This window comes from Coloeus monedula (assembly GCF_965178545.1).
Source record: "Coloeus monedula genome assembly, contig: HAP1_SCAFFOLD_129, whole genome shotgun sequence".
NCBI lineage: Eukaryota > Metazoa > Chordata > Aves > Passeriformes > Corvidae > Coloeus > Coloeus monedula.
Window position 1 is genome coordinate 160,037 of NW_028120778.1, and position 24,618 is coordinate 184,654.

Below are 24,618 nucleotides of genomic sequence, written 5' to 3' on the forward strand. Positions count from 1 at the left end.
TAAACGAGGAGTGGCTGAACCTGCCATCGCAGGTGGCTGTGATCTGGCCACTGGAGGAGAGGGTGCAGTGGATCTGGGTAGGGTACTGCCAGCATGCGGGATGGGTGAGGGGTGGGGACCCAGTGCTGCAACCTCTGGAGGCAGATAATCTGCACGTTCTCTGAGTCGGAAATAAAGGTGACGAACAAAGTCATCCGAACGCTGAAAGCGACGGTGGAAAAATGAGGGATCAGATGCCTGTTGTGGATTTCGAAGCTGTGAAGAAGGCATATGAGAAGTTGGAGTTGTATTGGTTGTTGTAAAAAAAGGAGATGAAGCTTGGGAAGATAGAGGAATGCTTTCTGAAGCTGTGCTGGTCACTATATCCTTCTCACTGAAGTGTTGAGCAGGCATTTGAGGATGAAAAAGTCCCATAAAATCAGCTGAATGTCCCTGAGAAGTTCGAGAAGAATGTGCATGAAATGGAATGTCTCGATGCGAGACGTCACTATTAATAACGCGTGCTTGGTCCTGTTGTGATGGAAGAGGTGTCCACGTATAGTTGAGAAAGTCCTCTTTCTGTTCTGGAGATAAAATCGTATTTGTTTCGCTGAAATGGCACGGGAAACATGGTTCAGCATCGTGTGATTGTTGTGATAATCCTCTGAGTGGTGTTATCAGAGTGATGATAGGGGGTACATGCCGTGGTGACACGGCAGCTGTTGAAATGTCTCTGCTGTGTGTCCACGGCTGTGGCTGCGGTGCAGACGGGGGCTGTGTGGACACAGAGCTGGTAGGAGGTGTAGCTGCCGAAAGCTCCTAGGATGGAACTGCAGTAGCCGAACGAATTGCACTGCTGGCTGGAGGTGCTGTGCTTATCGGTCGTATCGGCGTGGCAGCTGAAGCGTCCGTGTGTGGCTGGAGGTGCCGGGCGGGCGGCCGGGACCGTGGGCGGGACCGGGCTGGCCTGGGAAGCGCTGGTGCCGGGCAGCGGGGCCGGGGCTGGGCTGGAAGCGGGGGCGGGGCTGGGCTGGAAGCGGGGCCGGGGCGGGGCTGGAAGCGGGGCCGGGGCTGGGCTGGCAGCGGGGGCGGGGCGGGGCTGGCAGCGGGGCCGGGGCTGGGCTGGAAGCGGGGCCGGGGCGGGGCTGGAAGCGGGGCCGGGGCGGGGCTGGAAGCGGGGCCGGGGCTGGGATGGAAGCGGGGCCGGGGCTGGGCTGGAAGCGGGGCCGGGGCTGGGCTGGAAGCGGGGCCGGGGCCGGGGCTGGGCTGGCAGCGGGGCCGGGGCTGGGCTGACAGCGGGGCCGGGGCTGGGCTGGCAGCGGGGCCGGGGCTGGGCTGGCAGCGGGGGCGGGGCTGGAAGCGGGGCCGGGGCTGGGCTGGCAGCGGGGTCGGGGCTGGGCTGGCAGCGGGGCCGGGGCGGGGCTGGAAGCGGGGCCGGGGCTGGCAGCGGGGCCGGGGCTGGGCTGGCAGCGGGGCCGGGGCTGGGCTGGAAGCGGGGCCGGGGCTGGAAGCGGGGCCGGGGCTGGGCTGGCAGCGGGGCCGGGGCTGGGCTGGCAGCGGGGGCGGGGCTGGAAGCGGGGCCGGGGCTGGGCTGGCAGCGGGGCCGGGGCTGGGCTGGCAGCGGGGCCGGGGCTGACGTCCCGGGCAGGGCCGGGGCCGGGCCAGGAGCGGCTCGAGCCGCGAGCGGCGTTGCCGGGGTAACCGGCACTGAGGAGGGGCGGCCGATGCCGCGCCGCGCAGGCGTGGAAGCGAGGGCTCCCGAAGGCGGAAGTAAGGCCGGGATGGAAGCGGCGGGAGTGATGACGTCAGCAGCAGGCGCCGCCGTTCAAACGCGGAAGCGGCCGCGAACCCGGGCCGCGTGGGGATAGCGGGAGGGCCCGATGGAAGCTCCGGGACCGCCCCTGGCCGCGCGCATGGCTCATCTGATGGGAGGACCCCAGGCTCGGGAGGTAGGGACCTGCCTCTGCCTTGCGCCGTAACAGATGGATCGGGCGAGATGGAAACCGAGAAATATTCTCGGCACTCTCGGTTCCTACACTCAGGTGTATTCCTGGTTCCTGACATTCCTTTAAAACTACCGAATTCTTCTCTCAGGTCCCTGGCAAATGGGGCTTTGCAGCCTGGGGGAGTTCTTGCAAAACGGGGTCTAGTGAAGCGCTCTGCAGGAGTGGTTGTGCACCTGAGCGGTCATTAATTGTCTCCTCTAATGAGGGAAACGTGATTAAACTCCCGGTGCTGTGCTGCTGTTGTGTGTCAGCCTCGAGGTGTGAGACAGTCCCTGTGTCACACTGGAGTTGCTTAGTGGCTGGACTGGGACTGGGACAGGTCTTGTTGGTCAGGAACAAAAGGGAAAATTTATCTTTTGGCTTGCTTAATATCTTGGCTTTATTAATGTATCAATGTCAATTGTTGTCATTTGCTGCCTCCTGCACAGTGTGTTTGCAGCTCTGTGTGAGAGCAGACTCTCCCCTGTTGGGGAGTGAGACAATCCTGGAATATCCTGAGCTGGAAGGGACCCACAGGGATCACCCAGTCCCACCCCCGTCCCTGCCCAGACCCCCCAACAACCCCAGCCTGGGCATCCCTGGCAGCGCTGTCCAAACGCTCCTGGAGCTCTGGCAGCCTCGGGGCCGTGCCCATTCCCTGGGGAGCCTGGGCAGTGCCCAGCAGCCTCTGGGGGAAGAACCTTTCCCTGATCTCAGCGTGAGCCTGCCCTGGCCCAGCTCCAGCTGCTCCCTGGGTCCTGTCTGTGTCCCAGGGAGCGGAGATCAGAGCTGTAGGCCCCGATGTGTTCTGGCCTCACACTTCTCTACCAGAACAAACCCAGTGCCCTCAGCAGCTCTTTCATGGTCCTTCCACACCCTTCCCCATCCCCATGTCCCTTCTTTGGATGCTGTCAGCTTTGTATCTTTTGTATACTGTGGCGCCCAAAAGTGCCCCCAGGACTCCAGTACAGTTTAACAGCAAGGAAAGAAAACAGTAGATTTCAACTTTGATCTCAAAAGCTGTCTCAGGCCCCTGATACTGCCTCGAAATGTCTTTGCAGTTCTTGCTTTATGACTTGTGTCAAACACGGAGAGAGTGAGACTGAGCCCCTGGGGTCAGGTTCTGTGTGAGAAGCCACACAGCAAGCCAGAAATCTTTGCTCCAGATCACCAGAAATTTACAGTATTGAGGGCGGAAATACTGAGAGTTGAGTCTTGGGAGCTGAGCCAGGAAAGCAGCACCTCTGCCATGGGCAGATTTGGCACGTGGAGAGAGCTCGAGCAGCTTGCAAGAGGTCCCAGCAATGTGTGTGTGGAGCTGGGAGGAGCATGAGTTGCAGTGTCGTGTTTGGAGTCCCCCTGGGTGAGGATGTAGGAATAGACTGGAGTTTTTGGTGACTGAGGTTTCTTTTCTGTGGCAATAATTGTTCTTGGCCACATCATTTTGGTTTGTTACTCGCCTGTGGTTTGTTCTACAGGCCTGTTTCCTTTCTCTCCTACTATGGTGTCTCAGTTATCTTCAGCAGAGGCTCAGCAATAACTAAACTTGAGCTTAGATACTTAAACTTCAGAGTAGATACACGGAAGAAATCCTTCCCTGTGAGGGTGGGCAGGCCCTGGCACAGGGTGCCCAGAGAGCTGTGGCTGCCCCTGGATCCCTGGCAGTGTCCAAGGCCAGGCTGGACACTGGGGCTTGGAGCAGCCTGGGACAGTGGAAGGTGTCCCTGCCCTTGGCAGGGGTGGCACTGGATGGGCTTTAAGGTCCCTTCCCACCAAGGCCTCGTCTTCCTTTGCCTTCAGTGTCTGCCTCAGAGTTTGTACCCAAACCAAAGTGAGGTTGGTGTCACCTTCTCTAAACTGGGAGAACAGATCACTCCAAGCTGTGGGGAGGTGGAGAGGCTGTAGGATGGAGAGGGTGCAGCCCTGCAGACGCCGAGCTGTGGGGTTGCTGCTTTCAACAGCCTCGTTGTTGCTGAGGACACAGCTCAAGGTGGGTCTGAGAGAGACAAACTCTGCTTTTGGGGGTTTGTGTTGATGAGGAGGGGAGGGGAGGTCACTGCTCTGCTTCTTGTAACTGCTGTGGCAGAGCCAGGAGCCCAAGGCAGGACAAGGGCAAAGCAAACCTCTCTGAGCTCTTGGGTTCTCTTCATTCCCAGATATTTTGATTCCTGCCCAAGTCCAAGTTCATTGTGCTGTGCAGGATGCGAGTTTAATCAGGTTTTAGTGCTGGTTTAGCTGAGTGTTTCTAGGGCTTGAGGATGAAGCCAAATGCTCTGCACTGAAAAAGTGATGGATGTTCAGCACGAGATTCTCTTCAGGAACTGGCACGAAAAGTGGTTGCTGAAGCCGAGGGAGGAGCAATTCACAGCTTGGCTGGAAGAGGGAGAAGTGCTCACTGCTGGTCTGTCACTTCATCCTCATGAGTGAGTCTGGGAGCTCCCGAGATTGGCCAGGCTGCAATTTCAGATAGTTTAGATGGGCTGGCCTTGAAAAAATCATATTTTGGTGCCTGGAGCAAAAGCTGAAGGTGGCAGGAAGTGGCAGCAGTGGCAGGGAACTGAAGTGACACCACCCTGAGCTCAGAACTAATTTTGGTTGTGACCTTGAGCAGTCCCTGGGCCACACCAGAGCTTTTTGTGTCACCTGCTTTGGGAGGTTCTTCCTTGCCCGTGGAGAAGTTGGGTCTGGCACAGGTCTGCTGTGGAGCACCTGTGCCACCACCTTTAAAGAGCCACCCTGGAGGTGTCAGTGAGCCCCTCAGTGCCTGCCCAGCCTAGAGCAGGGCTGGGAGGGCAGGGGGCTCAGGGAGTGCTCATTCCTGGTGGTGTTGGAGCTCTGAGCCCAGCCCTGAGCTGGGTTTGTGGCTCTGAGGGCACGGGGAGTGTCCGGAGCAGGCCTGGCCTGGGCAGAGTAGGAACTCCTGGAGTAACTCCTGAGTAAGCCACACCTTCCACGCGAGAGGGAGGCACTCCCAGAGTCAGGCGCTGTCTCCTCAGAGGTGCTTTGGGGTTTAATTCTGTTCTCACAGTGACTCCTCTCACCTGGGAACCCCGTGGTTACCTACAGAGGGTCTGAGGCCTTAGGGATGTAAATATGGACAGGAGGGGTTGGAATCTTCCCCTTGCCCAGAGGAGAGTGTGCAGAACTATTCTGTGTGATGATAATGTTTTCATACTTTAGGTGTGAAAATAAAAAATGGGAGAAATCTCGTTTTTCTGGCAGCACGCAAAGAACTTTCTTCTGTGTCACCGCTAAAACTCTGTGAGGGGATGAATACCTGGGAATCTGAAAGAGACATAGCTGGAAAGCATCAATATGAATGGATTTTTCTGCTTCTTTTTGCACTTGAAAGAAAGGTGAAAGTTACAGGCTGAGTCAAGCTTTTACCCTTTATTTCAATCAATTCAGTTATTGCTAAATATGGCTACACACAGGTAGCCCAGGTGACAGAGCTGCTCCAGCTGCTCCTTGGCCCCAGTGTCCCACGCGGGATGCTTGAGTTATCCACTGAGAGCCCCCTTGAGACTGGAGCACAGGTAAATCTGCCTGTCTGAAGGGCAGGATTGTGTCCTAAGTCCCTCCTCATTCCTTCCTTTCCTCAGGCCCCAGCTGTGGCTGGGCCCACCATTGTGGCTTGGGTGGCAGTGGCACGTTGGAAAGGCCTGGGGGTGCCAGCTGGGGGTGAGAGCTCGGGGTGCCAGCCCAGGCTCCACCAGCACTTGGCCCACACTGGGGCACAGATTGAGAGATGAACTCTTGGAAGCTTGTCCTGAGTGCGGGAGCTTTGGGGTTCAGTCTGGACCGGGCGGTGACGAGTGGAGACGAGAGATCTCTGCAGTCAGATCTTGGAACATGCGGTTTATTGCAAAGGGCGTGGGTACAGGGGCACTGCTTAGAGCTGCCAGCTGCAGCTCTGAGCAGGCCCAAGAGAGCAAGAGTGTAAGCGGGTAAGTAAAGAGAGAGAGAGAGTGAGAGGAATGAGAGTGAAGAAGTAGTGAGAGAGAATGTCTGAAGTCTTGGTTACAATACAATAAATCATCTTCTGTACTGAATATTCTAATTGTCACTAACCAATCTAATACAAGATACAAATCCTATAGCATTTACATACAGCCTGTAAGAGTTCTTGTATTACCATAGAGTGTTACATCTTAACTCTTAAAAACTACTCTTTGGACCCCTTCTGCTGAGCTAGTAGGGTCTGCTCTGACCCTTGGACCTGCCTGCAAGCAGAGGGTATTGTTCAATCAAGAGGGGATTACCTTCAGTCGGCCATACCATTGTTTTCCAGTTGTTCAGTAACTAAGGTTTGGTATTTCAAAAATGGCTTTCATTTCGATGTCGCTTATAGTTTTCATATTGTCAAAATCTTTTGTCAGGCAATCATATTTATAAGGCTTTCCTGTTTCATCTTCCCCAACACTGAGGAGGATGAATGGTACCTGCTGGCAAAATTCAGTGCTTTCACAGAGCTGTGATAAACCCCAAAGTCTTAGACTGCCAACCTACAGCCTCTGCACCGTCACATTCCCCAGTTGCATTTTGTAGTGGAATTTTACCTGCTCCCACCTGCGTTCTCCTGCTGGCAGTGCCAGCAGCCCACGTGCTGCCTCTCCTGAGAGCAAGTTCCTGCCTGTTTCCTCTCCCAGCCCCAGCTCTTGCTTCCCTCTGGCAGAGGCAGCTTTAGGTGCAATATCCTGATGTTTCTGCGAGTGGGTTTTGGAATAAACCTACACACGGGATGTCCATGGGTTGCTGCTATGGATTCTGTGAAAGGTGATCAGGAAAAGCAAGTTCAGAGTTACTCAGGGGATCCTCTGATTCCTGCCCATCTCACGGAACTGCTCAGGGTGAAACTACTACTCCCATGCTTTTTATTTTGCTCCTCTTAGTGCTGGTTTTTCCCCAGGTAAGTCAGTGCTGGAGCAGCCCTTGTGGGTTTATCTGTGATGAGCAGTGGTTGTGTCTGCACACGGAGATAGCAGATTCCAGCTGTAGTGTGCAAACGTCGGTGCTTTGTGCCTTAGTGCACAGCCACATTTGTCAGCTGACAGGGCTGATGCGATGAGAAAACCTCGCACTCTCCAATAACCTGAGCACAGGCACTTCCTGCGTTGTTACATTTAACCAAAGCTCTGATAAAAAATACTACATTAATTTTTCTAATGGAGACCAGATTCCGCATTATCATCATTTACGTTTTTGGATAGTCTTTGATTGGCTCTGGTGGGAAGGGAGGTGAATCAGTATCTTGTACTTTAGGGAAAGATCTAGGGGAGAATTGAATTGTACTTCCTTGGAATTCACATCACCCGCCCTTAGTCGGAGATGTTGATCTTGAGAACAACAAGCAGAGAACAGCCCAGGAAGGGCTGAATGTGACAAAACAGTGCAGAGCATACAGAAATCCTCTTTGCTGTGTTCATCATTCTGTCTTCATCTTGGATTGTTTCCACCCTTCTCCTCCACCTGGAAGTCACAAGCATCCTGCAGTGGCAGGTACTCTGGGTTCTTCAGCCAGGAGTAGTCTAAGAACAGCTTTTGCTGGGAGCGGCTCTGACCTTGCTGAAATCACTGCTGAAACCTCCCCTGACTCTTGCAGTGCCAGAATTTCAGGGTGCCAGTGGTGAGGCAGGGACTGAGCCTGGTTCATTGTCCCCAGAGCTCGGGTAGTACAGGACAGTCAGGCCAGTAAAGCCCCTGCTCAGGGCTGGGAACGAGATCCTGGCCGGCTTTCCCTCTCTGCCCCTCTCTGCAGTCCTGCTGGGCTATGTCATGCTACTATGTTATAGCATTGTTCCATGTCTTTTTTTTTTTTTTGGAAGTAATGCCGGATATTGGCAGTCAGGGGCGATGGAGCGAGGTGAGCAGTGACCGGTGGACAGAATGAGTTGTTACGGCCTCGGTCTCAATTTTTGGAGCAGCTCTAAGCATCCATTGTTGTTTGTGTGTTTTAGGTGGTCCACTTGCAGGATGTCCTGGCCCTGGATGCTGGAGCGTGCAAGCCTAAGGTATAGGTGTGGTGTACTTCAGTCGGAGCAGGGAGGCTGTGGTTTCACAGTCTCTCAGCATGTTTTGTGTGTTTTTGCTTTGCTTCTCTGCAGGTGCTGCTGCTGCCCTGGGCGTGCCAAGGGCCAGAGGCGAGCAGGTGAGTTGGCATTTAGGTGGGGTGGCTGATAGGCCAGCGGTCTATGGCAGCGTGCTGAGCGTGTCCCTTTTCATTGTGCAGGTTTGTCCTGGCCACCTCCAGAGTCAGATCAGGATTTGAGGTGAGCCGGGGCAGTGGTGTGGAGTAGCCCGGGGATGCTCTTCTGGAGGGCAACAGTGACGTTTTCTGTTTTGTTGTCTTAGGTACCGTGAGCAGGTGTGGAGCTGAAGTTTGGAGAGAGCAGGTAAGCGCTGAGCCTCGGCAGTTTCGAGGGAGGGGGCCTTGCGGAAGGGGTCTCTTTTGGCGTGTGTTGTCAGAGGCTGAATTTTCTCCTTGTTCTCCATCTTTCGCAGCTGCCAAAGCGGACCGTGGGGAACGTGTTGACATCCGAGGTGCTGATGCATTTTTTCTGCCAAGGATGGATTTTGTCCGTTTGTCTTCAGAAAGCTAAGTGTTGGGAGCGGTGGTTGGGAGAAGGGAAAGGCCTTTGGAGTTCCAGGAGGCAATTGGAAGTTAGCTTAGAGGAGAGGGCTGTTGTGGGAGGGCCCCTTGGAAGTAAAGGGAGAGGGTTTCTCCTCAGCATCACCCGAGCCTTTGCTGGGCAGGGCAGTTCCCACCCATCTCTGTCATCGGCCTTTGAGTCTCGCCGTCATCGTGGATCTTTTTGCCCGAGGAGCTCGCCTTCGGGTCTGGCACGATCGCCACGGTCTCCATTTCACCTACTCGCTGGCGTAGCTGCCCGCGGGCATCTTGGCCACTTGCTGGTTGGTCACGTTTTGCAACATCACTTCAGCCTTTGGTGGCAGAGTCCTTCCCTAGGGATCCCTTTGTATCAGCTGGCAGTCATTGCCTCCTTCTCTAGGCCTGCCGAGCTTCTCAAGCATCCTCTGAGCTGCTTTGGCACTGGCTTCTTGGAAGGAGTTACGTTTCACTGCCGCGTGCTGTTGCCATAGAGCCTTCTTTCCTTCGGCATCGCCAGCTTCTGGCTCATCTTGCTCTAGGAATCTTGTGCCCGTTGCTGGGCAGGTTCAGCTCGTGTCTGTGTTATGTCATTTGTGTCTGTGTTCTGTAGTTTGTGTCCATCCTCTCCTGTGTCACAGGGCTTTGTTACGTCTCGGTGCTTTATCGGCCTCGTTCTGGGCCGTAGCGGCAGCGGGGATCTCTGCTCGCGTCCTTTCCCGGATCGGGCTCATTCCGGCATCTTTACAGTTTTGCTTTTGGAGAGCAGAAGGAGTACACAAGATGTTCTCATCCATCTTCCTTCTCACTTTTGGTAGTATCTTTTTTTCATGGGCCATGGACTTCTCTGGACCCTCCTCACTGTGGTAGTTCCATAGGTTCCATTGCCTCCAAGCATATCGGGTCTAGAATTTATCTTCTGGAGAGTTATCTCAAGTCCTCGTGTCATCTTTGCTTCTATTTGGTGTGCTTACACTTGGAGCTGCCCTGCCCTGGCACGTAGAGTCGTGGCTGGGTTGAACAGTTGTAAAACTTTGTGGTTCATCTCTTGTCTGTGGGGTTTTGTGTAGAAAACTTACGGGCCTGGTGTATGGGGATAACTCCGAGCTGTCAGCTACTTGTAGACTGCCTCATGTTGTCTTGCAGGTCCCCAAGGCCAATTCCGATCCCTGCAGTCACCGATGCTACCGCTTTTCCCAGAATCTGCCCTTCCACGTCAGGGAGCAGCAGTTGGAAGATGTGTTGAAGCATCTTCATCAGTGGAGTGTTGTGAGTAAGGGCTGCAGTCAGTGTGTAAGCTGAAGAAGGGGTGTCTGTCTGTGAGAGTGTGTGTCTGTCTGTGTGTGTGTGTGTCAGTCTGTGAGAGCGTGTGTGTTGACTGGTTCTAACCTTGTGTGTGTGATTATTGCCTTTCAGTTTTTTCAACTGATTTTTAACTTTATAATAAGAAAACAGCCAGCTGTGAGGTTTTTTTTCTCCCCCATCTGGGTTTTGTTTTTCCTTGGTCCCGTCCTGTCTGTGAGGCGATGTTCATCGCCAAGGTTTGGGTGCAGCCAAACAAAGAGCCTCCCTAACAGGGTGGAGAGTACACAGTGGAGGTTAGGAATACAGGGAAAAGGTGCACCAGCCCTTACACCACCCCTAACAGCACCATTTTCCCCCCACCAGCAGCACAATGCAGCAACCCTGGAACCCTCAGTGCAGCACAGCTCAGTAAGCCTGGTGCTGGGATAACCCTGGAACCCTCAGAGGAGGCCAAGCCCCACACCAAAAAGGTGGGGATGACATCTGCAGGCTGGAGAGTGACAGGTACGAGTTGGGGGCTGGGGCGTGTAGAGCAGGAGTGAGGGGTTCCAGGCAGCAAGAGCAGTGCAGGGTATAAAGTAGAGGGGGTTAAAGGTTAGGGGATAAAGGGACAAAAGTCAGGGCAAAGGTTGGGGGGTCAGGGAATCAAAGGTCAAAGTCCAGGGGTCAAAGGTCAAGGTGGTCAATGTCAAAGCACAGAGGTCACATGTAGAAGGTTGGGGCAAAGGTCACAGGGCTCAGGGGGGTCAAAGGTCCTGGGGTCAGGTGTCATGGGTCAAAAGGTAAGGGTCAAAGGGCTAAGGTTGGGGGTCAAAGGTCAGGGATCAAGGTGTAAAGGTGGATGGTCCAAGGTCAGGGGTCAGGGATCAAAGGTCGGGTTGTCAAGGAATGGGTCAAGGGGTCAAAGGTCAGGGGATAAAAGGTCAAGGCTCGGGCTCAGGATTAGAGGTTCCAGCATGATTTTCCGTGGTGGTTCCCAGTGTGGGGACACGGGGTGTGGGGTCAGTGGCGCCGGGGGCGGGCAGGAGCCCCGTGGGCAGTGGCCGGCAGCGGCGGGGACGCCTCCGTACGGTCGCGCCCCTCCAGTGCCAGCAGAAGCCCCCCTGCGCCGTGCGGTGCCTGGCCCCACTCCTTGCCCTCCCCGCCGCTGCCTTCCCGCACTCCCACCGCACCCCCTGCTCCCCTCCAGCCCAGGGAAATGCAGGAAAACACAAAATCATCGAGGTGGAACAGTCACCGGAGCTGCCCGAGCCATCCCCCCGCCTGAAGGCGGCAGCTGCCCAGAGCCAGGGGCACCCAGCAGGATGCAGCTCCTCTTTCCCAGGAGCTGGAGGCAGGGTTTCCCAGGCAGGGGGAGCAGGGAGAATTTCAGCTCCCAGCAGCTCTCTGTGAGTGCTGGATGGACTCTGGGCTGAGCCAGCTGGGAGGTGTGGGTGGTGTTCATGTCCCCAGGAGCTGCTCAAATCCACCTTAAACTCCTGGAATGGTCTGTGCTGGCAAGAACCTTACAGACCATCCTGTTCAGCCCCTTGCCATGGTCAGGGACACCTTCCTGGGGTGTCTGTGCCAGAGTGGTGGAATGGGCAGGACTTTCTCCCTGAGCCCAGTCCTGGGCAAGATTGGGGTTCCCATGGGAAGAAGCCTGTGAGCTGCATTTCCGGAGCTGGGAGCCTCCATGCCCGGGAGTGTTTCCAGTACTGCTCTTTGGCTTTTTCCATAACTGGGCATGATGTTTCTCCCCAGAGCAAGGTGGTTTTCCCTGGATTGTTGGGGTTACACACTGGCTGTTTGACAGCTCTGTTGTCTCTTTGTCCTGAATGGAAGAGTGAGGAACGGGGGATGCTCCCGACTGTCCCAGGGATGTGGGAACAGCCCAGTTCCAGTGAGGAATGTGACGCCCAGCTCGTGGCGTGTGCCCTGAGATGGTCTTTGCTGTTGTTTTGTCCTTAGAGCCTGTTGGAGTGCTGGCCTGGATTTGGGAGGAGCCAAGTAGCCTGGAGCAGTGAGGTTTTTCCTGTCAGAAATCCATGCTGGGGATGTTTTCCCTGGCTGTCCCAAGGGGAAGGAACAGCTCTGGAGTTTTTGCAGCCACAGGCTGGGGATGCATCCCCTGAAAACCAGTTCAGGATCGTTCATCTGACTCTGTCCCTGACCTGTGGCTTCCAGGGAGCCTTCTGGTCTTCCGGATATTCCCAGGAGAGGATATTCCACCACCTGACTTTTAAGCCAGGAATTCCAAACCCAGTAAGTCGGTCACATTCTATGGGAGCTGCCCCAATGGTGGGATGGCAGAGGGCACACCCCACGCTGCTGTTTGGGACATTCCTGACTGGAACGGGAGCCAGCTGGGCATTTTGGAGCACTGAGGCCACCAGGGCAGCCTTGAGTGGCATTCCCAGGCAATGCTGAGGCATCCCATGCCTGTGGCAACACATGCCTGATGTGGAGCAGAGAGAGGAAGGGAGAAATTCTGAGTTGATGGGAGGAATGGAATTGGGCTTTCCAGAATGGAATTGGTATAGGTGCTGATGGTATCATGGAATCATGGGGTGGCTTGGAAGGGACACAAAGACCCTCTGGGCTCTGTTATCCCATCCCGTGGCAAAGAACACGTCCAAAACTGCCTCCTCACCCTCATGGAATGGCAGTGGGTGTTGGGAGCTCTGGCTGGAGCACCTGGAGACCAGGTAAGAATAGCAGTGGCATTGTTTTGGCTGCTGCTGGATGTGGTTTTCTCTTGTCAAGATGTTCCTCTGATTGATGTTTTCACAGTAGCTTGCTAGGCCTCATTTGAGGATAATTCCAAGAATTTGGAAGTCGTTGGAAAAGAATGAGGAAAAAAGGTGAACCTGATCCATTTCTAGTAATTCTGAACTTCTCTTGCAGCACCGTTCCAGGGGAAAGCTGGTGAAAGGATAAAGATGCAGAGGAACAAGTGTTGTAAACCCCCTTGCCTCCCTGACAAAGCAAACCTTTCTGCAATCCCAGTAAATCTCTTGGAGAAACTGTGGGATCATAAGGTTTCCTAGGAAAGGAAAACTAAGGACAGAGATGAGGAAATAGGCTTCCAGTTAACAATGATTTGATGGAGGTAGGAATGATTCTTGTATGTTTGATGCACCCCTTTTTATTCCTGGGATAATTTTAAATGATTTCTTTAAAAAATCATTTCGATTTGGGAATTCAGATTAGAGAGGAAACGATGCAAAATAAATGCAGGGAGAGATCACAGAATCATCCTGGAATGGCGGAATAATTTGGGTGGGAAGGGACCTTAAGGATCACCTCATTCCATCCACAGGGTGCTCCAAGCTGCGGCCAGCCTGGCCTTGAACACTTCCAGGGATGGGGCAGCCACGATTTCCCTGGGTTTACGGGCACAAGAGGAAATTTCCAGCAGGAACTGAGGGGTTTCCCTTGCTCTGCCTGGCCCTAGCAGGGCTTTGGGAGGCAGAGGCTGTGGGGACAGGAGCTTTGTCCATTGCCTTGGGGGAGTCTCTGATGTCCCAAAACCCAGCAGAGCAAGTGGTTGTGGTTTAACATCCCGTTCAAAGGAGATGCCAGGCCAGGAACGGGAATGGACTGCAGAGCAGGGATGGTGCCCAGCAGAGGGGTGAGTGTCCAGGGGGTCCCAGCAGTCCATCCCTGCTGCCCAGGTTTGGGATGAGCAGGCTGGTGAGTGTCCCTGTGCTTGCTCTGCAGGATGAGGAAGCCAGGCCTGCTGAGGAGGAAGATGAGGAGGTGTGGGAGGATGGAGACAACGGCCACCAAAGGCTGGGGAAGGCACAGATCCAGGTAGGAGACGTTGCCTTGCGAGGAGAGGGACTTGTCTGTCCCGTTGGAATTTGGGGCGTGAGGCCAGTGGAACAAAGGCTTTGATTCCATTTTCTTGCTCGGGTTTTCACGTGCCTTAAGAGAGCTTTGCTAAAATGTCATTATCCCTGATTGAGTCTCTGAAAAACAGGGATTGAAGCTTTCAGAAGGGGCCCAACCCTGCCTGCATGTATCCAAGTGCAGCCCCCACTCCCTGTTTTTGTGTACAGCTGGGATGAGACCTCAGCTGCTGTTACTTGCCAGCTCACAAGTTGTGTAGCTCAGAGCCTCAGCCATGAAGGGCCAGGCTGTGTTTAAAACAGCCCAAGGTGCCAGAGAGCTGGAGTAATTTCCTAGCAGGTAACTTGACTTGGAAGCTGCATTCTAAAATTTGTCCGCATTTAATTGATGTCCCACATGGAGACACCTAAAGAAGCAGAGGTGGGGTGTTCCTAAGAAAAGAGCATCTAAATTCTTTGGTGGTAGAGGGCTTAAAGTCTGAGTGAGGTGCCTTTAGGACACTTCCATTCCAGTATCTGAATAGAATTTAAATGAAGTAGCCAAATCCTGACAAGCTTGTATGAACTCCAAAGCCTCTGCAAGTGGTTTACAGCCAGGGAAGGAGATAAGAGTCTGGAGTCTCTTCCCCAAAACCTGGCTCCTGGTTTCTTTGGCCAGGCATAGGAAGAATTGTGTATTCCCTGGGGCTCTCCTTATGGGGAGAGGTTTACTTATGTGCCCTGGGTTTATTCAGTGCATCTTCAAAGTGATGGAAACTGATTGCGTTGAAATGCCAGGGGTGCCAAATGTTTTCCCCAGGCAGAGCTCGGAGCCAGCCCAGTGGGAAGGGGTTTAGTGGCCATTTTCCCGCTCCCTCGGGGCAGCAGCACTGGAGCACTCGCAGCCACCCGTGCCCGAGGTGCCGAGTACTGGCAGGAGGCAAAGCCAGGGACTGGGCAGGAGGAGCTTGCAGTGCTCCTGGAATCGCAGAGCTGGAGCTGTGGGTTAGAACTGCCAGGAGCTGCTGCCTCACTCAAACCTTGTTTAAAGCTCAGCATCCCTCCTGCTCCCTTGGAATGATTGTTGCTTCTGTTGTTGCTCTTTCCCGATCCATTATGATTATTATTGTAAATTCCCACTCCATTTCTTCCATAGCCCTTTGCTTCCCAGAGGTGGTGCTTTAGGCAAGCCCCTCCAGCCTGGGAAGGGGCTTTTGGCTCCAGACTCAGTCCCAGTCCCCATGAGCAGCTGGAGCTGTGCTGTCCCCAGCAGGTGCCTTTCCTTCCTTCCCTGCTGCACTTTGGCTTTTTGAGGGCTCTCTAGGGGGCTGAGGGAGAAGTTCTTTGTCATTCCAGGGCAGCATAAGCCCTGATCCCACTCAAAGCAGGAGGAATCATTCCATCCTTGTTTTTGGATACACCTTTGGTGTTCTCTCTCTTTTGCTGACACTGTGTGGTGAAGCAGCAGCTCCCTGGAATAACTTTTATTTGTAAAACAATGAATTCCCTGCTGGAATCCCAGTCCCAGCCCCCCAGATCAAGGTGCAGTTTAAGGCCTTACACCCTGACCAGGACAAGTTCCTGTCCTTAGACATGGAAAACAGGGGAAAACTCAGACTGGATTGGAGCCAGCATCCAGAATGGGGAGAGTGAGGCAGCGTGCTTGGCCCAGGCTGGGGCTGGTACAGGGGGTGTTCCCCATAGGATGACACCCGTTTGGAGCAGATGCTTCTCTTCCTTTGTCCAAAGTCCAATGGCAAAGGAGTGAAGAACCCACAAGTGGGGCCTGGAAGGAAAACGATTCTGTTAAAATTAGGCAAAGAATGCACTAAGAAAAAATGGACATCCTTTTTATGTATGAAAGTAAGTAGGGGAAAAATGTTGAAAAAGAGCTCTTTTATTTGGTGCCACCTCTCATTGTTTTATGGATAAAACCCTCTAGTGAGCAATCAGAACAGGAGTGGGAAAGCCAGGAGCCTTTGACTTCCACAGTGGACTTAATTGCCATGCTTAATTTCAACAATTTCTTCTCTCTCTCAGGACAGGAAAACCCACTTAACTTGTCCCATCTTTGCCAAAAGCTTTGGTGTTTGAGCAGCCAAACCCAAGGGGCTCTGGCCCCACCAGCCTGTACTGGAGGGCCCCTGGTCCTGCCCATGGTGTGGGATGAATCCCCAATTGTCCCCAGAGGGGGCTGCCCTGGTCCCTGCAGTGCCCAGCACCTGAGACACACAGAGAGCCCTGTCCAAAGGGGCTCCTTGTCAGGAATGTGGCAGCAGCCCCAGGAGCAGGCTGGAGGTGAGAACTGGGGCTGTGTTTGAGACTGACCAGGTCAGCTCAGTGTTTACCTGTGGGGGGAGTTTGGCCCCCCATGCTGAGTTGAAGTGGGATCAGGGTGACAGATGCTGCATTTTGGGCACCCTGAGAGTTTCTCTCCCCCTTGGAGATTTCCTGCAGGGATGGGGCAGGGCAGGGAGCAGAATTAACCCTGCACCTCCTGTGGGCACTGCTGGCCTTTGTCTCTCTGCTGTGCCATCAGCCTGTGGGAATTTGCTGCTGCCGCTGCCACCCCACCTGGGGGCTGCGTGCTCCTGGCAGCCCTTCCCAGCCCCACACCCGAGCTCCAGCGCTGCCTCCAGGCTGTGTTGGGAGAGTTTGCTGGGAATGTGCCTCATCCCTGGGAGTATCCTTTCCTTCCAGAGTGGCTGGATGGAGCTTCTGGGCTTGTCAGCTTCAGAGTTTGCTTGCAAAAGTCACTGCAGGGAAGAATGACAAGGAGGTTTGTCAGAGTGCTGCTGTCAGACCCCACCTGCCAGTCTGTGCTTTGGCTTGGAGGTTGTTGTGTATTGGCCCTGCAGGGAATGAATGTCCCCTTCCCACCTCAGCCCAGCAGATCCCAAGGGCTCTTCCTGGAGTACTTACTCTTTGCTTCCCTTTGGGATAACTTAATCTGCACCCTTCCAGGAGCAATTCCTTGGCTTCTCCTGGAGAAAACCCCCATGGCAGAGGCAGTCTGCAAAGGAGCCCCGAGCTGTACTTGGAGCAGAGAGTGCTGAGAGCTGCGTGTGCCTCTGCTGCCCCAGGCTGGCAATATCCCCATGGAACAGACTGGGCAAATGGCATTAGAGGGAGCACAATCCCTTCCTGGAAGAGGTTTTCTCCTGTGCAGATCAGGCATGGGGCAGGAAGGGAACTTTGGAGATCAGCTGAATTCCCCCAGAAAGCATCACTCACACCAGCATGGATGACATGACCTGTGCCCACTGCTCACCATGCACCTGGCCAGAATCAAGAGCAAAGGTGGGTTTGGGGGTGAGCACTTGAAATAACTTTGAAAGAGAAGCAATCACCTTTTGCTGCTTCTTTCTTTCTTGCAGATGCTGCGATTGCCTCTGGGCACATGGGCTGAGCTCTCCCTGCAGGGAACTGTCAGGCCTTAACAGCTGTGAGGTTGTGTTCTTCTCAGTGGGGAACTGGAAATAATTATTAATTAATTGCAGAAATATTTTCTGAACCTTTCCCCTTTCCTGGTAGATCTTCTCTCTCTGCCTCTGAATTTACAGCTGTTCCCTGGTGTCATTGGCCCTGCCTGAATTCCTTGCAGCTCCTCACTGGGAAAACCTGGGATGACTTTGAGGGGACAGAGGAGACATTTTCAGCTGAAAACCTGGGGTGACTGAGAGGGGACACAAGAATTGTTTGTGTAGGAAAATGGGAGGGGATGTCAAGCAGAGCAAGGTGGCATTTTTGAGGGAAAAGCTGAGGTGATGTTTAGGGGAAAGAATGCACATTTTTGGGGCAGAAAAGAGTTAATATTGTACAGGAAGGAAAAACTGGGGGGTAAAACTTGATGTAATCTGTAGGGGACAGAATGAATATTTTGGAGCAAAAATGAGGTACTCAGTAGTAGACAAAGAAGGAAAATTTTGGAGGCCAAACTTGACAAAGTCTCAAGAGCAGAGAATGAACACTTGGAGGGAAAAAGGAGGTGATGAGTACTGAGCATGTGGGGAAAATTTGGGGGCTAAATCTGAGCTAATCTCTAGGGGAGAGCATGAACACACTGAGGTAACATGAGGGAATCAGTTGTGGGCAGATAGGGAAACTTGTGTAAAAATAATATTAAATAAGCTGTAGAAAGAACATTTTGAGGTAAAAATGAGGTAAGCAGTAGTAGACAGATGGAAAACTTTGGGGGTAAATCTTGATAGAAGCTACATGGTAGAAAGGAAATAAATATTGAAGGAAGAATGAGGGAATCAGTAGTGGACAGGTAGGGGAATTTTGGGGGGTCAAACTTGAAATGATCTAAAGGTTGAGAATGAATCTTTTTTGGTAAAAATGAGGTAATAAGTTGTGGACAGTTAAGGAAAATTTTGGGGGTTAAACTTGAGGTAATCTCTAGGGAGAGTGTGACCACTGACATGAACTGAGGCAATCACTGGGGCTAGGCAAGGAAATTTGGGGTGTAAAACTTAGGAAGATCTGTAGGGCAAAGAATGAACATATTGAGGAAGCAATGAGGTGATCAGTAGTCAAGATGAGGTAGAATGTGGGGGGCAAACCCTGAGGTAATTATGTAGGAACCATAAGTGGTTTTGAGAAAAAATCTGACCTAATTTGTAGGGGACAGAATGAACATTTTGGGGGTAAGACAGACATAACCTGCGTGGTTTGGGTTTTAAAATCTAGTCAGTGTACAGGGGACAAAATAGACATTTTGGTGATAAAATCCGAGTTCATCTGTAGAAGAAAGAACTCATGTTTTGAGGTAAAAAGGAGGTGATCAGAACTGGGCAGGTAGGGAAAACTGAGGGGGTAAAATGTGAGGTCATCTCTAGGAGAGAGCAGGAGCATCCTGAGGTAAACTGAGGGAATTGCTGTGGACAGGTGGGTAAATCTGGCAGGTAACACTTGAGGGAATCTCCATGGTAGAAAATGAGTATTTGGAGGTAAAAATAAAGTACTCAGTGCTGGAGATGTACAGAAAATGTTGGAGGTAAAATCTGAGGTGATCTGTAGCAGAGAGCATGCACTTGATGGGGTAAACTGAGGTAATCACTTATGGACAGGTAGGGAAGTTCAGAGGGGTAAAAATTGAAAGCATCTGTAGGGCAAAGAATGAAAAGATTGAGGTGGGAATGAGGAAAGAGGTAGTGGACAGGTGGGGAAAGTTTTGGGGGCAAATCTTGTGGTAATCTCCAGAGCAGAGAAAGAATGCTTCCTTGTAAAAAATGAGGAACTCAGAAGGAGGCAGAAGGGGACATTTTGGGGGTAAAATCTCAGGTCATCTCAAGGTGAGGGAAGGACTATTTGGAGGTCAACTCAGCACTCACTGTGTCTTCCTTCCTTGGCAGCAGCTGGCAGGGAAGGGAGAAGAGGCCTCAGGCTGGAGAGGGGCAGGAGAAAGGCACTGTGGGCAAAGGCACCTCCCTGGCATCCCCAGGGCACCTGTGGGGAACACAGTGGACACTTTGGGAGCAAAGGGAGGTGATGGCATTGTCCCTTTGGGGGATGCTGGCATTTAGATCATTCCATCCATTTGCCTGCTGACATTTCCCAGCCCAGGGGCTTTGGCTGCCAGGGCAGCACAAAGATTGTTCCCTGGGTGGTGGGCAGATTTGGGGGTTGGCTTTGCTAGTTCAGATGAATTCTACCCAAAGCCCTGAATTCCCTGCTGAATTGCCACTGGCATAGCCTCCCAGTGCCTCCTGGAGCATGGATATTCCCATGCAGAGCTGCCTATTTAACACCAGCTGTGGCAGGAACCAGCAGAGCTTCCAGGGAAGCTCAGCAGGGTCAGGGCAAGGACAGCTTCATGTTCCATAGAATTTGCTGTTTGTAACCCTCATCCCCCAGCCCCCCCCCCCCCCCCCCAATGTCCCTGGGGGCACCTGACAGAGTTCCCTGGAATTCAGCTGCCTGCACCCCCCGAGCTGGGGCTCCAGGTGATATTTGAAAGCAGGAACAGGCGCTGGCTGGACACGCTCCCAGCCCCTGCTGAGGCAGCCCCTGTGCCCACGGGAGGACTTCTCTCCCTGCAGGAGTTGATTTCATTCCAGAGCCTCAGGAGTGGCCTCTGCAAGTTCTTTTCCCTCAGGAAAGGGATGCACATCCCTGCCTTCAGGGCACCTGCAGTGGGAGCCACCTGGGAAAGCTTTCCATCAGTTGTGCAGTTCCAGCTGGCTCCCCAAAAACTCCCAACTCAATCCAAAGAGATTTCTCTGACTCTGACCTTTCATTTGAAGGCATCTCTGAGGGCATTGCTTGGCATTTCATTGCTGTGGGGGAAGCTTGCCTTGGCTTTAACACTGCTGAGGGATGATGGCCTCAGGCTGGAAGGGAAGGCATTTTGGGTGGCTGGGACATAGCTGGCAGGTGTGTGGGAGGTCAGCACTGGGAATTGCTGTCTGAGCCCCTCTGCAAACAGCCCATTCTGACATTGCCCAGTGCCAGCTGTTCCTTGGGGCATTTTTGGGGTGTCAGTGGGGTCTGTCAGGACTGAAGCATCTCTGGGTGCCTGTTCAGAGCAGCCCCTGGCCGAGGGGCCGCGGGCAGCCCTTTATCCATGTCCATCCCAGCGCTGCCCGGGCAGCCCAGTGCCCGTTCCGGGGATGTGTGTTTGGCACACTGCGTGCCACGGGCAGGACACTGCAGGCACAGCTCCTCTCTGCAAATCCAAAGCACAAGAGCTGCTGCTTCCCTTCCTGGGCCTCCTGGCCTTCTCCTTCCCCCCATTCCCTGCCAGCTGGGACACACGGAAGGAGCACCAAGGAACACTCCTGGCAGTGAGCAGGAGTTGCTGAGAGCTCTGTGCAGCTCTGGGCCACAAAAGCTGGCCCGGCCTCAGCAGCCCCTGGGATTTTGGGCTGTGAACACTCACCTGTGGGAAAGGCCCCTCTGCAGGCAGGAGCAGCCCTGACCCTCTCCAGAAGAGCTTTGGCCGTGGACCAAGTGAACCCTCAGGACTTGCCTTGCTCATTTCTCCCTGGAAAGGGCCATGGAACAAGCACCTTTACAGCTGTTGGGTAAATCCTGGAAAGGGCAGGAAATCAGGGTTATGGGAAGAGTTCAGTGCTGTCACACAACTGCTCACCTGTGTTGTTGCATGATCAGGTGCTGGCCATGGAGCTCTGCCCTATGGCAATTACAGGGGCTGGTGTGGCAAGCAGCATTAGCATAAAAGAAGGAGTTGTATTTGCATAGGAATGATCTTGCTGGCACTTGGCATTCCTATCCCAGGCAGGACATTGCCAGGAGCTGAGATTGGCTTGGCTGGAGCAGGGTGCTGAGAGTGCCCAGGTGTGGGTTCAGTGGCCAGAGGAGCCATTCACATAAGGGTTCGACTTGGTGGTCCTTGTGTAGCCATTGCCACTCAGGATCTCCTGTGCTCTGGAAATAAAGAAGAAACATTTTTCCCTGGCCTTTTAAAGCCAGAGGTTTTTGCAGTGGAGCGTGCAAGCCGCAGAGAAAGCGGGGGGGAGGAAGGAGAGCATCAGGTGTTAAGCGGCAGTTGTGGGATGAGCGGCTCAAGCAGCAGCGAGCCCCGGCGAGGCCCCGGTCCCGCAGCGGGCGCAGTCAGAGCAGGAGCGGCAGCAGCGGCCTCGGCGCCAGCGGCCGGGCCGGGGGAGCGGCTCGTCCCGCTGCAGCCGCGCTGGTTGGGCGGGGCCGCGGCGGGCGGGAGGCCCCCGGGGGAGCGGCCCGGGGCAGGGGGAGGCGGGCGCTGCCGTGCGCAGGGGGAGCGGCGGCCTCGGCAGTGCCGGGGCTGGGGGAGCTCCGCGTCCCCGCGGGGGCTGCGGGCGGGGCCGGGCCGGGAGCGCCGGCGCTCCGGTTGCGCCAGGGGGCGCCCCACAGGGCGGGCGGCGCTGAAGGAGCGGCGGCCTCGGGGGGTGCCGGGGCGGGCACGGGCGGTCCCCGCGGCCCGGCCGCTTCCAGGCGCGATCCAGCGCCTGCTGCGGGGAAGCGCCGCCCTCCCGGCGGGCCCGGCACCGGCACGGCCCCGGCTCCCCGCGGCCGCAGCGGGAGCGTAGCCGGAGCTCCGGCGGGAGCCCAGCCCCGCGCTGGCCGCAGCCGGAGCGGCAGCGCCGGGCTCGGCGCCAGCGCCAATCCCGGAGCGGCACTTGCCAGCCGCGGCGATCCCGATGCCTAATGCCATCCCCCATCCCACCTCAGTTCTCCGAGCCCGGCAGCCGCACCCCGCCCGCCGAGAGACAAGCGGCTCGGCCCGGGACCCCCAGCAGACACCGACAGGACCCAGCCCCGAATCCCAGGGCCCGGGTCCCGTTCCCACCTCAGCGCCTCGGGCTCGGCGCAGCGCCGGGAGCAGCCCCCGGTGCCGGGCTCCGCACAGCGCTCCGAACGACGGTCCCGCCACAGCCCGGGAGGAGCAGGATGAGCATCCACCGCACAAAGCGGAGCGGGCGCGGATCCGCCGGCATTTACGGGCGCGGGCGGGGCGGGGCGGGCCCGGCACAGGTGTGAAGGGCGGGGTCCGCACAGGTGCGCGGGGCCCCAGAGCGGCTGCGCGGGGCGGGGCCGAGGGGATTTAAGCCTCGGGAATCGGCGGCGCCGCCATTTGCTCCCTCGGCGCTCGGTGGGAACGGTTGTGGCCGGACCGGGCTCTAGATCTCTGTATTTCCATATTTCTATGTCTCTGTAGTTCTTTTCCTTTATATTTGTGTTAGTTTGTCTTCTTCTAACCCTTCTCCGTTCTCCCCCCTCTGCCTCCCCTCCCCCACCCCCTACACCCCCCCCCCCCCACCCCCCCCCCCTCTCCCCCCTAGCCCTCCCCTCCCTCCCCCCCCGGCCCGGTCCCCCCCATCCCCCCTCCCTGTCCCCCTACACACCCCAACCCTGCCCTACCCCTCCACCCTCTCTCCCCTTCTCCACCGTTCCTTCGCCCCCATCCCGGGTCCCCCCTGCCCCCTCACCCTGCTCCCCTTCCCCTCCCAGTTCCCCCCACCTGCCCTCAATCCTCTCCCTCCGTCTCCCACCTTTCCTTCCCCCTCCACCTCCCCCTGTTCCTCTTCCCTCGTTTCCCCTCTGCACCTTGACCCCCCACTTGTGCTCCGTCCTCGTCTTCCCCCCGCCTCCTTTCCTGTCCCCCCATCCCACCTCTCCCTGCACACCCCGAACCCCCCACCTGCGCTCCTTCTTTGACCCCCTCTGCTCCCTTATTCCCATCCTCTGTCCCGTCTTTCCCCCGCAGCCGCGGGGCACGGGGCGCCGGAGAATAAAGCCCAGAGGGCCGGAGCCCGGCGCCCCTGCCCTCGCTGGAGCCCCACACGGGCCGGGCCCGCTCGGCGGGTCCCCCGTGCAGTACAACAACAGCGCCGGGGCTCCGGCTTTCCACACATCACACTGGGGATCCCCTCCTCAGGAGGGGTTCCCGGGGGGGTGGTGGGTTTCAGGGAGGGTGGTGGGTTGGGGTGGGCCCCCTCCTCAGGAGGGGGTCCCGGGGGGGTGGGTGGGTTTCAGGGAGGGTGGTGGGTTGGGGTGGGCCCCCTCCGGAGGAGGGGGTCCCGGGAGGGGGTCAGGGTGGGCCCCCTCCGGAGGAGGGGGTCCGGGGGAGGGGGGTGGGGCGGAGGGGGGACTTTCCCCCCCTCCAGTCCCCGCCCCCTCTCCCGGACCCCCTCCTCCGGACGGGCCTCACCCCAGCCCCCTCCCCGGGACCCCCTCCACCGGACCGGGGCCTCGGGGAGGGGGGCGGGGGGGGAAGCAGAGGGGGGTCACATCACTCTGTGGCATGAACAGACATAGAGACCACAGGCCAAACCAACAGCCCCTCCCGCCCGGACCCCCCCACCCCACCCGCCCCCCCCTCCCTCCCCCCGGGGCCCCGGTCCGGAGGAGGGGGTCCCGGGAGGGGGCCGGGGTGAGCCCCGTCCGGAGGAGGGGGTCCGGGAGAGGGGGCGGGGACTGGAGGGGGGGAAAGTCCCCCCTCCGCCCCACCCCCCTCCCCCGGACCCCCTCCTCCGGAGGGGGCCCACCCTGACCCCCTCCCGGGACCCCCTCCTCCGGAGGGGGCCCATCCCACCCACCCCCCCGGGACCCCCTCCTAAGGAGGGGGCCCACCCCAACCCCAACCCACCCCCCTCCCCGAAACCCACCACCCCCCCGGGAACCCCTCCTAAGGAGGGGGCCCACCCCAACCCCAACCCACCCCCCTCCCCAAAACCCACCACCCCCCCCGGGAACCCCTCCTGAGGAGGGGATCCCCAGTGTGATGTGTGGAAAGCCGGAGCCCCGGCGCTGTTTTTGTACTGCACGGGGGACCCGCCGAGCGGGTCCCCCGTGCGAGGCTCCAGCGAGGGCAGGGGCGCCGGGCTCCGGCCCTCTGGGCTTTATTCTCCGGCGCCCCGAGCCCCGCGGCTGCGGGGGAAAGAGGGAACGGGGAGGGATGAGATGGGGTAGGGAGAGGAGTCGGGGTGGGTTGGGGAGAACGAGGGGGGAAGGGAAAGGTCGGGTGAGGGGAAGGGATGATGGTCAGAGGAGGAGGAAGAGAGGGGAGTCGGGTTGGGGAACGGGGTACGGAGAGGGGAGAAAGGAGGGGTGAGGGAGAAAGGAGGCGGGGGGGGTCGGGGATGCACAGGGGAGCAGGGAGAGAGGGTGGGGGGGCGCTGGGGAGAGGGCAGGCAGGGGGCTGGGAGAGACAGGGAGGGTGTGGGGGAGAGAGAAAGAAACTGGGGGGGGTAGGAAAGAGGTGATAAGCGGGGGAAGAAGGAGGAGGATAAGGGCAGGAGAAACAGGGGGAAGAAAGAGGGGGAAGAAAGAGGGGGAGCGGGGGCCTCTCCCGGGCCACGCCGGGGGAGCCCGGCCCGGCCGCAGCCTCCCCGAGCTCTGAGGGAGCAAATGGCGGCAGGGGCGATTTCGGGGGCTTAAATCACCTCGGCCCCGCCCTGCGCAGCCGCCCTGGGACCCCGCGCACCTG